The following is a 16,292-nucleotide window of genomic DNA, read 5'->3' on the forward strand; positions in this document are numbered from 1 at the left end:
ACCAACTAAAGACAACTATTAAAAGCCAATTATCCCTGGCAGAGATTCAGGTCAGGAGCTGTGGGGATTTGAGTCCTGACATCACTTACAAACTGAATAATTCACACTCAGCTCCCACTTCTTCCTCTGAATAATGAGGAGGTTAGACTAGATTGCTTACATCCTTATCAGCTCTGAAACATTAAAAGAATACAAATAAAATCTTGGCATGGCCCTAAATATCTCCCCTCTATAGAAATAATTGTGTGGGTATGGCTACTGTTGGGCCCCATCTAGGGTAAGCATATACATTTCCATACAGTCTATCAGTTACTGCACTGGAATCTTTAGTGCAAGAAAATAGCTTTCTAAATGACAAAGCCTATAGACATTCTAAGATATATCATTAAAAGACATAAATTAGTTTCACTAGCAGTACTATATTAATACTCTTAGATCTGCAAACATTTATTAATAATTCATTCACTAGGGCTTTTTTGCTATAATACCAACAGATAGTGCTTTTAAAAAATATCTTCTGGATTTTGGCTGCTTTCCAGTATTATATAAAGAGTACTAGAGGCCAGGTGAACGAAATTCATGCACAGAGTGGGGGTCCCTCACCCCGCCTGCACACTCTCCAATCTGGAACCCCTCAGGGGATGTCCAACTGCAGGTTTAGGCCCGATCCTGCCGGTTTAGGCACAATTAGTAACAGGTGTACCAGTAACTAATGCGAATTTTTTTCAATACATGGAGTTGTTACACATATGTTGCTATATATGCGATTTGATATGTATGCTATTTTGTCGTATTGACAGCAAGCTTCAAAACTTCATAAGTCAAATTTCGTGAAGGTGTTAACATCATAGATATTTTTACGCTTAAAATGTTGAATTTCGTGCTAAAAAAAGAGCATTTGTGGGAAGTTTTAATTCATTACTTTATTTTGAAGAAAAGTGCTGCTGAAAGTAATCGTATGCTTCAGGAAGCTTATGGTGAACATGCTCCATCTCAAGATACTTGTGAACGCTGGTTTTAACACTTTAAAAGTAATGATTTTGATGTGAAAGACATAAAACGTCCAGGTCAACCGAAAAAGTCTGAAGACCAACAATTACAAGCATTATTGGATGAAGATGCATGTCAAACTCAAAAACAACTTGCAGAAAGATTAAACGTTGTTCAGCAAACAATTTCCGATCGTTTACAAGCAATGGGAAAGATTTTCAAGGAAGAAAAATGGGTGCTACATCAACTGAACGAAAGACAAATGGAAAACCAAAAAGTCATCAGTAAAATGTTGATTCAACGGCAAGAAAGAAAGTCTTTTTTGCACTGAATTGTGACTGGCGATGAAAAGTGGATTTGAGAATCCCAAATGCACAAAATCATGGGTTGATCCAGGTCAACCATCAACATCGACTGCAAGGCCAAATCGCTTCGGAAAGAAGACAATGCTCTGCGTTTGGTGGGATTAGGAAGGTGTGGGGTATTATGAGCTTCTAAAACCAGGTGAAACCATTAATACTGATCACTACCGACAACAAATAATCACTTTAAACCATGCTTTGATCATGAAACGACCAGAATGGGCCAGAAGACACGGCAAAGTAATTTTGCTTCATGACACACCATCACATACTTCAAAACCAGTTAAAGACATATTAAGATATCTTGCCTGGGAAGTATTAACCCACCCACTGTATTCACCACACCTTGCTCCTTCAGATTACCACTTGTTCTGATCAATGGCACATGCACTTTCTGAGCAGCACTTCAAAACATACGAAGAAGTGGACAATTGGGTCTCTGAATGGTTTGCCTCAAAACAAGAAAAGTTCTATTGGGACAGTATCCACAAATTACCTGAAAGATGAGTGAAACGTGTAGCTAGCAATGGACATTACTTTGAATAAAGCACTTTGATGTTTCTCTTGAAATTATTGTGTTTTCTTTGATTACAAAATCTGCATTTTTTAAAAATATATTTTATTGATTTTTTTACAGAGAGGAAGGGAAAGGGATAGAGTTAAAAACATCAATGAGAGAGAAACATTGATCAGCTGCCTCCTGCACACTCCCTACTGGGAATGTGCCAGCAACCAAGGTACATGCCCTTGACCAGAATCAAACCTGGGACCCTTTAGTCCACAGGCTGATGCTCTATCCACTGAGTCAAACCAGTTAGGGCAAAATCTGCATTCTTAACTGGTACATCTTGTATATCATTTGCAGGCCATACAAAATTATCAACTTAAAAATTAGCCTGCCATATTTAATTTGGTCAAACATTTAATTAACTCACCCTTAATGCCTTGGCAGGGCCAGACTAAATGATTTCTCAGTCCTTATACAGCCTGTGGACCAGACATTTCCACTCCTGCTCTATATGTTTAGCCCTATTCTAGGCACTGGTATTCTACTGTAGCCATTTGGGGGAAGTGCACAGGAAATGGAAAGAGGAGAAACAGACAATAAAACAACTGATCACAAATAAACTAGAAGCATTAAGTGCCACAAGGTACATTAGAATAGGATGTTGTATCAAGAGTGACTAGGGACTAGCTACTTAGCTACTTTGTATTCAGGTTCAGGGTACGCCTCTCTCTCTGCTGCTATTTAAATTAAAATCTGAATGACAAGAAGAAAGCACCATGGGAAGATGAGGAAAAGCATCTTGGATAGAATATATAGTGCTAAGGTTCTGAGGTCACAATGAGTCTGATTTATTCTGGGAACACAAAAAAGGGATGGTTGAAGCACAATACAGAAGGGAAAGAGTGGAAAAAGGTAAAGTCAGAGACACAGACAGAGGCAAAAGGCTTCAATGTATAAGGCTAAGACAAGGTCTAAGGATGTCATTCTAAGTACAATGGGAAGTCACTGGTAGGTGTCAAGCAAGCAAGTAACATAATCTGAATTACTTTTAAAAAGACATAGTAGAAAAACAGGGAAAACATTTAGGAGGCTATTGCAGGGGTCCAGGGAAGAGATAATGGTGGCTTGATGAAGGACGACGGTAACAATAAAGATGAAGATTGGTATGGTTCCTAGGATGTTTACTGATGGAAGTGATGGGTCAAACTAAGTCAACTCAGATTTTACCTTAAGCAATTCAGTGAGCTGACTAGTTATGTGGTTTCTTGAGATGGGGGAGGCAGCAAATAGAGAAAGATCAAGAATTCTGGTTTGACCATGTTCAGCTCAAGACATCTGTCACATGGAGACTGACAGGAAGCTGCTGAATATACAAGTTTAGAGTTCTGAGGCTGAGTCAAGCTCAGAGATACAGATTTGGCAACCATTATCATATCCTTGATAAATAAAGCTTTGGAACTAGTTGAGGGCATTTATGCAGAGAGAGTGCAAAAGAGCCCAGCACTGAAGTGAGGAGTTATATTTAGGGGTTTGACAGAGGAGATGAAGCCAACAAAGGATACTTACTAAAAGGAATAGGCATTCCACTTCATGTGAGAATAAAATCAGGAGAATAGGGTCCATGGAAACCAAGAAAAAAAGAGAGTTACCATCTGTATGGAAAACTGATGGGAAGAAAGGTAAGAACAGAAAAATCAACTGGATTTGGCAGCATGGAGATAACTAGTAACCTTGATTTGAGGAGTGTCAGGAGAAAGATTAAAACAGAAACTGGAGTAAAATGCAATGAGGAGAAAACCTTAAATAAGAAAATGTACACAATGACCAAAAATGACCCTTTCAAAGAAGGTGGTAGCTAGATGTGAAAGTAATTGGCGGTAATAAGATACAGTAGAAAGGAAAAAAATTAGGAAGCAGGAGAGGGGGATCAATAAAGAATGAAGCTGTGAAGGTAGAATATTCAGAGCCCACATTTCACCAAGAGGAAAGGTAGGGCACCGAGGCAGGCTGTTTTGGTGGTGGAAAATAAGGAAGTTCCTGTATGGCTATTTTTTCAATCAAATATGAAGCAAAAACATTACTGAAATGGGGTGTGCAACATATTCACAGAGAGAAGAGAAAGCATGAAGTAACTCTGGAAAAGTAAATGGAAAGAGGAAAGTGTAATAGGACTGCGAGTCAACACTCAATGCCCATTTGAGATTTGCAGCCATGACCTGGAAGTGAGGCCAGTCAGCAGGTAGAGTTTCTGCTTAAATGAGAGTATGGAAAGGACAATAATTGAGTTGAATCAGTACTTGCCAGACAGGAGTATCACTGAGGGAGAACAAGGTAGTCACAAGGAAGTGAGTAGAATGAGACTGTAGAATTTAAGTCAGGAGAACTATTTAAATCATTCTATCTTAAGGAACATATGTTATACATACATTACATCTTCAGCAATATTTCTTCTTTTGATTGTTAACTGCTTAGCTCTATTAAATCCTCATTTGACATAAGTAGCACTGATGTAATTAGAGCAGTTTTCCAACATTATCTATTTAAGATCTTTTCATAGCATGATGAGTCAACTGCAGTGACTGGGCAGTAAATTTTTTCAATAAGGACTTCCTACATACAATGACTAGTATGCATATTAAAACATCAGAAAAGAGGGAGATGTGAAAATATCATTGAAAGATCAACTGCAATTAAACCAGATAAACTAGAAAACAAAATATACATACGTCTGGAAATATACCTTTCTCCTGTCCTTTCTTCAAGAAATACTTGAGGGATTACCATGCACCAGGAACAGTGAATGACTAAGGTTAAGGGATTTACACAATGAAGCCTTACACCCCTACTTGTAGGTCCTGACTAGTTTTTATGGAATAAAGGGTGGAAGCAGGCTTATGGAGAGACCATAGGTAGAAGACAAAAAGTTTCCTTCTCTCTTCTCCCTCTTTCTCCCAGACAAGCTTTTAATAGAAACACTTTTTTCTGATGTCATCTTTAAACCCCCAATAGGATTCATTACATAAAAGATGTTCAAAAAATGTGTATTGAAATTAGAACATCTGGGCAAAAAAAGAGAAAATTGATGGTCCTGAAGAAAGCTAGTGCAGATGGGACCAAAACACCTTTGACCCTGGAGGCTTTTGGAAATGAACTGTATCAGGCAGGCTGGCTCCTAACTCGTCAGAGAGCAAGGAGACAGTATCAAGAAGATCAGTTTCCCAAGAGCAAATCACAACTGAATCCATTTGATCAGACTGTAAACTCTAAAGGTTAGGGATTTCTGTCAGACTTGTTCATTGTTGTATCCCAAGTGCCTAGTAGAGTTTCTGTCACATATCAGTCACTGGGACACATTTGTTAAATAATTTGGGAGTACCTTTAGGATTATGCAGATGATGTGACCTATCCAAATATGCTTATAAACTATGACCTTAAATTACCACTTTAAACTTTAATCATAAACACTGAGGTCTTTCTGGCCCAGAGTCCATATTCTTTTTACTACACCATGTTGCCACTATTTAGCATAGATGGTATGCTAAATCATTCTTATGGTATTCAAAAACTTGTCCCAACGATATAAATTGCTTGCTACTTCCCAATGGGTATTAGTTGTTTAAATTAATCCACAGCAGACATTCATAAGAAAATAATGAACACCCCATCAATGGCCTCCTTTTTAGAAAGATTAGCTCCAGCAATTACAAGATGTGTGACCCTAGGTAAAATGTCACTCTTTGAATCTTCTGTTTCTCCTTTGTATGATGACTATCTTAAAACTATCTGTTTACTGTGAGAATTAGCACACATAAAATGCTTAGTACGATTCATGGCACTTAGTAGGTATTTATTTTAATCCCCTGACTTTTCACCGTCCTTCCTTTCTCCACTTTGGCTGTAATAGTAGTATACCAAGAGGCCACATAGTATACTGGTTAAGTGCATACACTTTGAAGGCAGAATGTTCAGATTCAAATCTTGGCTTGGCTCCTCAATAGCTGTGTGATCATGAATACATTACCAAACCTGTCTCTCTCAGGTTCTCATCAGTAAATGAGGATAACAGTATCAACCTCATAGATATACAAAACATTTAGGGTGTCCCTAAAAATGTATACACACCTTACCAGCTGAAAGCTCAACTGATGTTTGTTTCTTTTCAGATGTAACCCACTGGAATTAATAATGGTATTCAAAGTGTGTTTTTGGAGACACCCTATAAAGGGTTTAGAACAGCTGGTATATATTAAGCATCAAGTAAGCACTTACTCTTTTTATTACTTTCGATGACCCATCAAATCTAATTGTTGACCCTTTCCAACTTGGCTGCAACAATCTTATTTTTTGTTTGTTAGTCCTCACTGGAGGATATTTTTCCATTGATTTTTAGAGAGAGTAGAAGTGAGTAAGGGAGGAAGGGAGAAAGAGAGGGAAGAGGGGAAGAGGGAGGGAGGAACAGAGAAAGAGAAGTGAGAGAGCACATCTTGGTTGCCTCCCATATAACCCCACACACATACACAGGAGATAGAACCTGCAACCCAGGAGGTATGTGCCCTTGACCCTTGACCAGGAATCCAACCCTCAACCCTTCAGTGTGGGTTGAAGCTCTACTCACTGTGCAACAGTGGCCCGGGCTTGGCTGCAACATTCTTACGCACAGGCTTTAACTTAATAAAACTACCTTTCATCGGAGCATTTATTGAGGACATAGTTTTCTCTCTATTAAAGGAAATTTCTAATCTACTGTGAGGGACTGTAAAGCCTGCACGCCTACTGAACAAAAGTCTTCCTTTTTTTCATTAAATAGGAAATGAAAGCTTTGCACATGAGGTAATTGGATTTCTTTTCTTTTTATTGCCTCACTGGCAATAAAGCTTTAAATGATTGCAAAAAACATTTAGAAATTCCATGACGGAAAAAAATGTTGCTATTTACTACAAGCATGTAATAGAACTTAAAATATGGTTTTCTGCCACAACTTACACATTGTTTATTACCACCATTTACTTTAATAATAGATAAGTATTAAAAAGCTATTATAACTTCAACTGGTTCCTTTTTCTTTTAGGGTTGAGGGCATTTTAGTATACAGTTATTTAACTAACAAGTAAGGTTACTATCATCTTGTTATTGCTTTCTGTAAAACAATAATTCTTATTTTAGCTACTCAATTCTTTCTTTTTTAAACTAGGTAAAACAGTGAGAAAAAAAGCAAACTGTCTTGGCTGAAAGACTTGCATGTTGTAGTCACAACTGTTTCAAGCTATTTAAATTATTTACTCACTTAAAGATAACCTCAATTGCCAGGATATTTATTATACTAAATTAGCACCAATTAATAAAAATCTTAGTTTCTATACCCACCAGATTCTTTTTTTAATGACAATACCAGGTTTTTTGAAAATGCAAAACGACTGTTAACTATCATACAATCTGAAGAGAATATAAATTGGTAAAATGACTATGAAAAACTCTTAGACAAACAAACTAAAGCTGGACGTATATATTTCCTATGCCGCAGCATTTATACCTTTAGGTATACACCCAATAAGCTATGTGAATATGTTTCTTAAAAGGCATGTACAAGGATGTTCATAATAGCTTCATTCATCAAAGTCCTAAACCAAAAACTACTTGTGTCAACCAACTGTAGACTGGAAAAATCAAGTATGCCACAGGTAAACAGGTACTTAATAAGAAAAGAACACACAAAAAACATGATTGAATCTCACAGGCACAATGATTAGCAGAAGAAACCAGACAGGAGGGGGGGAGAGCAGAAATGAGAGACATCTGTAATATTGTCAACAATAAAATAAATTATTTTCAAAAATAAAAAAACAGACACGGAAATAGTAGATGCTGTATGACTTCATTTACATAAAATTAAAAGCAGATAAAGTGTATCTATATTGACAGAAATTTAAATAGTGATTAACTTTGGGAGAGAGCTGAATAGGAAGAACAAGAAAGTGAGAGGTGCTAGCAATGCTTTGAATATTAATCTGTGCATATATTTATAAAAATTCACTGGGATATAAACTCAAGATCTATACATTATACTTCAATAAAAAAGTTAAGAAATTTAAAAAACTAATTTAACTTCTAAAATAAAATCTCTATGAAGTTACAAAATGTCATTTTCAGATAGATATAAACTCACTATATAATTACAAATTTTTAAAATTCTCTTAATTATTCTTTAAAAAATAGGACATATTGAGCCCTGGCTGGGTATAGCTCAGTTGGTTAGAACATCATATTGATATGCCAAGGTTGTGGGTTCCATCCCCAGTCAGGGCACATACGAGAATCCACCAATGAATGCATAAATAACAGAACAACACTTCTTTCCCTTTCTCTCTCTCCCCCGTCTCCTCAAAACAACAAATAAAAAATTTTCAAGAATAAAAAATAGAACATCTTGAAAACAGGACATCCCAACACCAATTTCAAGTGCGACCTAGAGTAACGTTTTGTAACATTGGTTTTACTGAGAAAAGGGATAGAGAAGTCAAACTTTACACTCTATTAGGACTAAACCCAGCAGCTATTTATTGATTACTCCCTTGAATTACAGTTAGTGGTTGTATTGATTAGCTCACTTATATGTGGTAAGTTAGCCTACTTAAAGAAGAGAGTCTTGAGATTTAAGCATTCTTCTACTGTGGTGAAAAGCTGGCTTCTAAATATCTATATATATACAAAACCCTAATATGCAAATAGACTGGCAAAACAACTGAACAACCAGTTGCTATGACATGCACTGACCATCAGGGGGCACATGCAGAACATGGCGGGCGTCAGCAGCAGGTGGCAGAGCATGTAACATGGTGGACATCGCTGTGGCGGGATAGTGGAGCAGGTGAGCCAGACCAAGGCGAGGTGCCGGTTGCTATCATTGGGGTGAGTCTCTGGTGGTTACTGAAAATATTTTGCTCCCACACGCTGCGGTCCCACCCGGCACTCACACCTGCTGCTGGCACCAGCCCAACTCGAACCTGCTGCCAGCGCTGGGTGCCAGGCTCGATCGCTTGGCGCTGTCAGGAGGTGCAAGTGGCAGCTGCCAGCCACAATCGCCCAAGGGCTTCTCCACCTATCCCTGGCTCCTGAGGGGCCGTCGGGGCATCAGCCGCTGCTCACACCCACTAATGGCGCTGGCCCCGCTCACATCTGCTGCTGGCACCGGCCCCAATCGCTCCACGCTGTCAGCAGGTGCAAGCGAGGCTGGTGCCAGTAGCGCATAGGAGCGGCAGCGGTGGGAGCGAGGCTGCCGGCAAACCTGGGACCAGGGCCGCAGCGGGAGGGGCAGGGCGGGGGCGCAGAGGATGGGCCAAGACCCACCCCTGTGCCCACCGCAGCCTTGTGGTCCACAGTTCCTTTCAAGGTGCACAATTCATGCACTGAGCCCCTAGTCCAGTGGTTCTCAAACTTCCTAATGCCGCGACCCTTTAATACAGTTCCTCATGTTGTGGTGACCCCCAACCATAAAACTATTTTCGTTGCTACTTCACAACTGTAATTTTGCTACTGTTATGAATTGTAACGTAAATATCTGATATGCAGGATGTATTTAGGCGACCCCTGTGAAAGGGTTATTCGACCCCCAAAGGGGTCGCAACCCACAGGGTGAGAACTGCTGCCCTAGTCCTATACCAGTGATGGTGAACCTTTTGAGCTCGGTGTGTCAGCATTCTGAAAAACCCTAACTTAACACTGGTGCCATGTCACATATAGAAATTTTTTGATATTTGCAACCATAGTAAAACAAAGATTTGTATTTTTGATATTTATTTTATATATTTAAATGCCATTAAACGAAGAAAAATCAACCAAAAAAATGAGTTTGCGTGTCACCTCTGACACGCGTGTCATAGGTTCGCCATCACTGTCCTATACAATAAAGAGGGAATATGCTAGTTGGTCCTAATCATGTCCGAGTCACAACCAAAGGTGCACGCGCACAGGAGCCGGGGGGCGGGGACAGGGGCTTGCGCCACCAGGATGTGAGGCTGCCGTTGGGGGTGGCCCCCAAGCGGAAGCACGCACAGGCCATGGTACCACCTGGCCTGGAGGGGGAGGCGTGAGGACAGGCCACAGCACCCCACCACCCCCTCACGGAAGTGCATGCAGGCCCGTGGCACCGTCCGGCCCAGAGGGGGGCGTCGGGGTGGGAGGCAGCAGCCCCCCCACCACTGCCGGGCCTGGAAGCGGGTGTAAGGACAGGGGTGGGGTCTCGGTGGAGAGCTCCCAGCATTCCTGCGCTGGTGTCTGAAGGCGTGAAGAGGAAGGGAGAGCACATAGGCAGTTAGGGGGTTTAGGCCAGGAGGGGAGAGCAGGCAGGCAGTTAGGGGGATCAGGCCAGGACCGGGACCAGGCAGCTGAATGTAGAGAGAAGTATGACATCCCTGAGCCACCAGAGCCTAAGAAGAGGAAGTATGGTGGCATGTCTGCTGCCTCCGTAGACTTTGAGCAGCCCACGAGGGATGGTCTGGGCAGTGATAACATCGGCAGTCGCATGCTCCAGGCCATGGGCTGGAAAGAGGGCAGTGGCCTGGGTCACAAGAAGCAGGGCACTGTGACACCCATTGAGGCCCAGACACGGGTGCGGGGCTCCGGTTTGGGTGCCCGAGGCAGCTCCTATGGGGTCACCTCCACCGAGTCCTACAAGGAAACATTGCACAAGACAATGGTAACCGGCTTTAACGAGGCCCACTGAGGACCTGTGAGAGCTACTTCGACATCTGCTCCTACCAGCACGGGATGGAAGAATGAAATGTTTGCTGTTCTGAGCAGGGCTCTGCACCTGTCCACCAGCCCACTCCCCAGCCAGACAGGCCATGACCCTGTCAGACTTTGAGTTGGTGACTTGTTCGAAAACTGGGCTAGGATCAAGTTCTTTTTGTAATAAAAGCTGAAAAGTCCACACACACACACACACACACACACACACACACACACACACACAAAGCAGAGCAGTTAGGGGGATCAGGCCGACAGGGGAGAGCATTTAGGCAGTTAGGGGGATCAGGCCAGGAGGGGAGAGCAGTTAGGGCCACAGGCCGGCAGGGGAGCAGTTAGGAGTATCAAGCAGGCAAGTGAGTGCTTAGGAACCAGTGGTTCTGGATTGCAAGAGGGATCCCAGATTGGGGAGGGTGCAGGCCAGGCTGAGGGACCCACAACCCTGTGCACGAATTTCATGCACTGGGCCACTAGTCTACACTAATAAGAGACAAACATGCAAATTGACCATACCTTCGCTATGCCTTAAGCCACGCCCACCAGCCAGTCAGAGCAACTATATGCAAATTAACCCAACCAAGATGGCGGCTGGCAGCCATGGAGCTGGAGCAAGCAGGAGGCTTGGTTGCCCCAATGACAGAGGAAGCCAAGCTTTTTGCCTGCCGCGGCCAGCTCTGAGCTCCACTCAAAGCAACAAAGTTTTAATTATAGAAGATAAATAAACCCCAGATAACTGCTTTCAGCCGGCCATGGCCACGGAGCTGGAGCCTTGGGTTGCCCCTGGCGATGGAAGAAGCCAAGCTTCCCTCCCGCCTGTCCTGGCTGGTTCTGAGTTCCACTCCAGGCTACAAAGTTTCAATTATAGAAGGTAAATAAATCCCAGAATAAAAAAAGAAAAAAGAAAAAAAAGGAGAGGCTGGGAGCTTCCGTCACCAGGGGGACTTGGCCAGCCTGAAAACGGCCCTCAGCCTCCTCACCCAGGCTCGCCAGGCACCCCAGTGGGGAGCCCCCACCCTAAAGGGGGTGTGGCCAGCCTGCAAACAGTTATCAGCCCCTCACCCAGGCTGGCCAGGCACCCCAGTGGGGACCCCCACCCTGAAGGGGGTGAGACCAGCTACAAACAGCCATCAGCCCCTCACCAAGGCTAGCCAGGCACCCCAGTGGGGACCCCCACCCCGAAGGGGGTGTGACCAGCCTGCAAACACCCATCAGCCCCTCCCCCAGGCTGGCCAGGCACCCCAGCGGGAACCCCACCCTGATCCGGGACACCCTTCAGGGCAAACCCGCCGGCCCCCACCCATGCACCAGGCCTCTATCCTATATAATAAAAGGGTAATATGCAAAATGACCCTAACAGCAAAACGACTGGGAATGACTGGTAACTATGACACACACTGACCACCAGGGGGCAGACACTCAATGCAGGAGCAATTATAAGCAATTAGACTTACTAGTATCTTTTCATTTTTCCCAGTGTTCAGGCCCTGCTAAATTTTGATGAATTTGGGATCCTTTTTTTTTTTTGCCTCTAGTTTTTCTGGCACTGCAATATTTTCAAATAAATGCAGTAATCTAAACAAATAATTTTAAGTACCACAAAAGTGATACTCCAGAAGATGATAAATTTTATGGCTATGGGGCCAATGCTTTCTGTAGCTCAAGTCTATGATTCTAATCAAATTTTTCATCTAACACACTGTTCTATTTTGCCTCCAAATGCAGGTGGTTCTAATCAAGTAGGAATTAGATGAAAAGAATTGTGATTTTACAAGATAAATTTTACTTTAGATAATTTCTAATAAGGAAATGACTGATTTCAGTTTTAACTGATGTTATATTTTACCTCCCACTTAATGGCATTTTCACAAACTTTTTTCCATATACATAACTATATCATTTCCTTTCAGCGTCTGAGTAAAACTGCTGAGAATGGATTTGTGTCCACGCCAAGAGAAGCCTTTCTCTCATTGGTGCTCTCCAGTGAGTCATGCAGCAGACACGCTTTTGTTCTTCTATATCGACCCAGTTTCATGGATGTAGAATTTAAATCAGCGATTCTGGAATGAGGGCTAATTAACTGAATAAACTGTAATTATACACAACATGATTGACCCTTATAAGAAAAAAAAAAAAGGCTAATAAAAGCAAAACACAATAATATTTATGGCATTATTCCAGTCATACATTCAAAAAATAAAGAAAAACAAATCACATTACTTAGAAACACATGCAGAGAAGGTGAAACTACTTCTACAATGCAAGGAAATGATTATCTCTGGGGAGAAGGGAAGTGATTTTTTTTTTATTAAAAAGAGTTATGGGAGACAGCTTCTGGGGTGCTGGCCATGTTCTATTTCCTAATTTAGGCGGCAGATAAATGGGTGGTCACTTATTATATACTAGAGGCCCGGTGCACAAAAATTTGTGCACTGGCGGGGGGGGGGGGTGTCCCTCAGCCCCACTTGTGCCCTCTCACAGTCTGGGACCCCTCGGGAGATAATGACCTGCTGGGTTAGGCCCACTCCCGGGTGGCAGAGGGCAAGCCCAATCCCTAGGTGCCTGCCCCGCAGCCCCTGGTAAGGCTCACAGCAGGGCCGATTGGGGAGTTGGGGTGCCGCCCCCCCGTCATGCACAGAGCAGGGCGGATTGGGAGGTTGCGATGCCACCCTCAGTCACGCTCAGGGTAGGGCCGATTGGGGGGTTGGGGCGCCGCTCCCTGTCACACTCAAGGCAGGGTCGATGGGGAGGTTGTGGCGCCACCCCGTCACACACAGAGCAGGGCAGATCAGGGGGTTGTGGTGCCACCCGTCACATACAGAGCAGGCCGATCAGGGGGTTGGGGCGCTGTCCCCTGTCATGCACAGAGCAGGGCCCATCAGGGGGGTTGGGGCTCCGCACCCTGTCACACACAGAGCAGGGCCCATCAGGGGGGTTGGGGCTCCGTACCCTGTCACACATAGAGCAGGGCCGATCAGGGGTTTGGGGAGCTCCCCCGTCACGCACAGAGCAGGGCCGATCGGGTTTGGGGAGCTCTCCTGTCACGCACAGAGCAGGGCCGACCAGGGGTTTGGGGAGCTCTCCCCTGTCACGCACAGAGCAGGGCCGACCAGGAGGTTGTGATGCCACCCTCAGTCACACTCAGGGTAGGGCCAATTGGGGGGTTGGGGCGCCGCCCCTGTCACACTCAAGGCATGGTCGATGGGGAGGTTGGGGCGCTGCCCCGTCACCCACAGGGCAGGCCCGATCAGGGGGTTGGAGCACTCCCCCGTCACACTCAGGGCAGGGCCGATGGGGAGGTTGTGGCTCCACCCTGTCACACACAGAGCAGGGCCCATGGGGGTGTAGGGGGGCCGTACCCTGTCACACACAGAGCAGGGCCAATCAGGGGGTTGGGGAGCTCCCACCTATCAGGCACAGAGCAGGGCCGATAAGGGGGTTGGAGCGCCTTCCCCTATCACGAACAGAGCAGGGCGGATAGGGAGGTTGCGGCCCCACCCCCTGTCACACACAGAGCCGCAGGGCAATCAGGGGGTTTGGGCGCTGCCCCCTGTCACGCTGCTCCAGGGGCCAGGAGGCCTCGCGGCTCCGCTGATCCCGGTGCTGGGAGGCATATTACCCTTTTACTATATAGGATAGAGCAGCCATGGGCAAACTATGGCCCGCGGGCCGGATCCGGCCCGTTTGAAAAGAATAAAACTAAAAAAAAAAAAAAAAAGACCGTACCCTTTTATGTAATGATGTTTACTTTGAATTTATATTAGTTCACACAAACACTCCATCCATGCTTTTGTTCCGGCCCTCCGGTCCAGTTTAAGAACCCATTGTGGCCCTCGAGTCAAAAAGTTTGCCCTCCCCTGGCATAGAGGCCTGGTGCACGGGTGGGGGCCGGCTGGTTTGCCCTGAAGGGTGTCCTGGATCAGGGTGGGGGTCCCGCTTAGGTGCCTGGCCAGCCCGGATGAGGCGATGATGGCTGTTTGCATCTGGTCACACCCCCTTCAGGGTGCGGGTCCCCACTGGGGTGCCTGGCCAGTCTGGGTGAGGGGCTGAGGGCCATTTTCAGGCTGGCGGGTGACTGAAGCTCCCAACCGCTCCTTTTTTCCTTTTTTTTTTTTTTTTTATTCTTGGATTTATGGCTGTCACTGGAGCTGAGAGCTGGCTTTAGCTGTGAGACCTCGCTGCTGAAAGCAGGTTTCTGGCTTTGTTTACTTTCTGTATTTGAAACTGTGTTGTGACTCCAGCTCTGAGATCCCGGCTGACTGAAAACAGGTTTCTGGGGTTTTGTTTAGCTTCTATATTTGTAACAATGTTTCTTAGCAGCTCAGAGCCCAGCAGCGGCAGGCAGGGAACGTTGGTTTCCTCCGTCACGGAAGCAAGCAAGCCTCCTGTTCGTGTCAGTAGCCTGGCTGCAGGCCGCCATCTTGGCTGGCAGTTAATTTGCACATTGCCCTGATTAGCCAATGGGAAGGGTAGCAGACATACGGCTAATTACCATGTTTCTCTTTTATTAGATAGGATAAGTTGTACATATACAACTGTACGTAAAAGTTGCACACATGGCATAGCTCCTGGTATAAGCAGATGATCAATAAAGCCAACTATTATTTATGATGATATTATTCTGGCTACTACTGCTACTACAGGGTGGGACAAAAGTAGGTTTACAGTTGTTCATATGCAAAATAATACAATGATTACAAAATACAAGAATAAACTTTCATGTACTCACAACTGTAAACCTATTTTTGCCCACCCTGTATTTTTACTGATATTACTACTAATTTCTCCTGTTTAGATTATATACACCCTCTGAAAAAAATCAGCTCAGAACATACAGAAAAAAATGTCTATATGTGAAGTAAAGCTTCTTTATTTGTGCTATTTTTCTTTCAATTTCCCGTTATAATTTTAAATCGTTTTTTTTATACACTGTGCAGTATCTTGACCACAAAACTTTGATAGAAACTAAAGTTTTTCCCTCTGTGTGAGTATTCTCACAGGCTCCTACCATGAGCAGCAGCAGGAGTACTTGAAGGAAATAGCAGAATTTTGAGGAAGGGAGAAAACGTATTTAGTTGGGATGTTTAGAGGGCTGCATGGAAACAAGGGAATGAGTAAGCTTTAAGTAGGAGGTGGGGAAATGAAAGGACATTTCTGGAAAAGCAATTTAAAGCAGGAAAGTTTGTTTAGGTAACAATGGACAAGTCTGACTATATGAACAATGGAGGGAGCCTGCTAGGAAGACAGGTGAAGAATCATATGATGGATGGAACTGACTGCTACATGAAGAATTAAGGAGTCTTTGGATGCTTAGTACATCTTAACTTGCTGAAGGCTTGTTTATAACTCTTTGAATGCAGAGACTCTACCAAATGACAGAGAAAGAACGAGCACATATTCACACTGTACACTTTGTAGTATGTAATTGATACCCTGATAAAGTCAATTTTTAAAATTTCAGCAAGAAAATCAAGAATGCTCCCTTTACTGACAATCCCCCTACCATGTTTCCATGGTTCTATGGTGAAATGAATTCAAAGCCAAGCAGCCATAATCATTTATAAAAAATCTAATGTTCTCTCTACTTCTAGTTTGTCTAATCACATCTATCCTGCATATCACTGCCAAATAATCTTCCAAAAGAATTCTTGTAAATTAGCTGTATCATCTGCTTTACGCAAGTAAAAATGCTT

General features: G+C 43.6%; 1 protein-coding gene across 10 annotated transcripts in view; it reads right to left on the minus strand.

The window, feature by feature from the left end:
- The window catches only part of SMAP1 (small ArfGAP 1), a 124,177-nt gene that overhangs the window by 32,294 nt on the left and 75,591 nt on the right, over nt 1–16,292 (minus strand). The gene's annotated exons all lie outside the window — the stretch shown is intronic.

The sequence above is a fragment of the Myotis myotis genome, unplaced genomic scaffold, assembly GCF_014108235.1.
Source record: "Myotis myotis isolate mMyoMyo1 unplaced genomic scaffold, mMyoMyo1.p scaffold_m19_p_7, whole genome shotgun sequence".
Lineage (NCBI taxonomy): Eukaryota > Metazoa > Chordata > Mammalia > Chiroptera > Vespertilionidae > Myotis > Myotis myotis.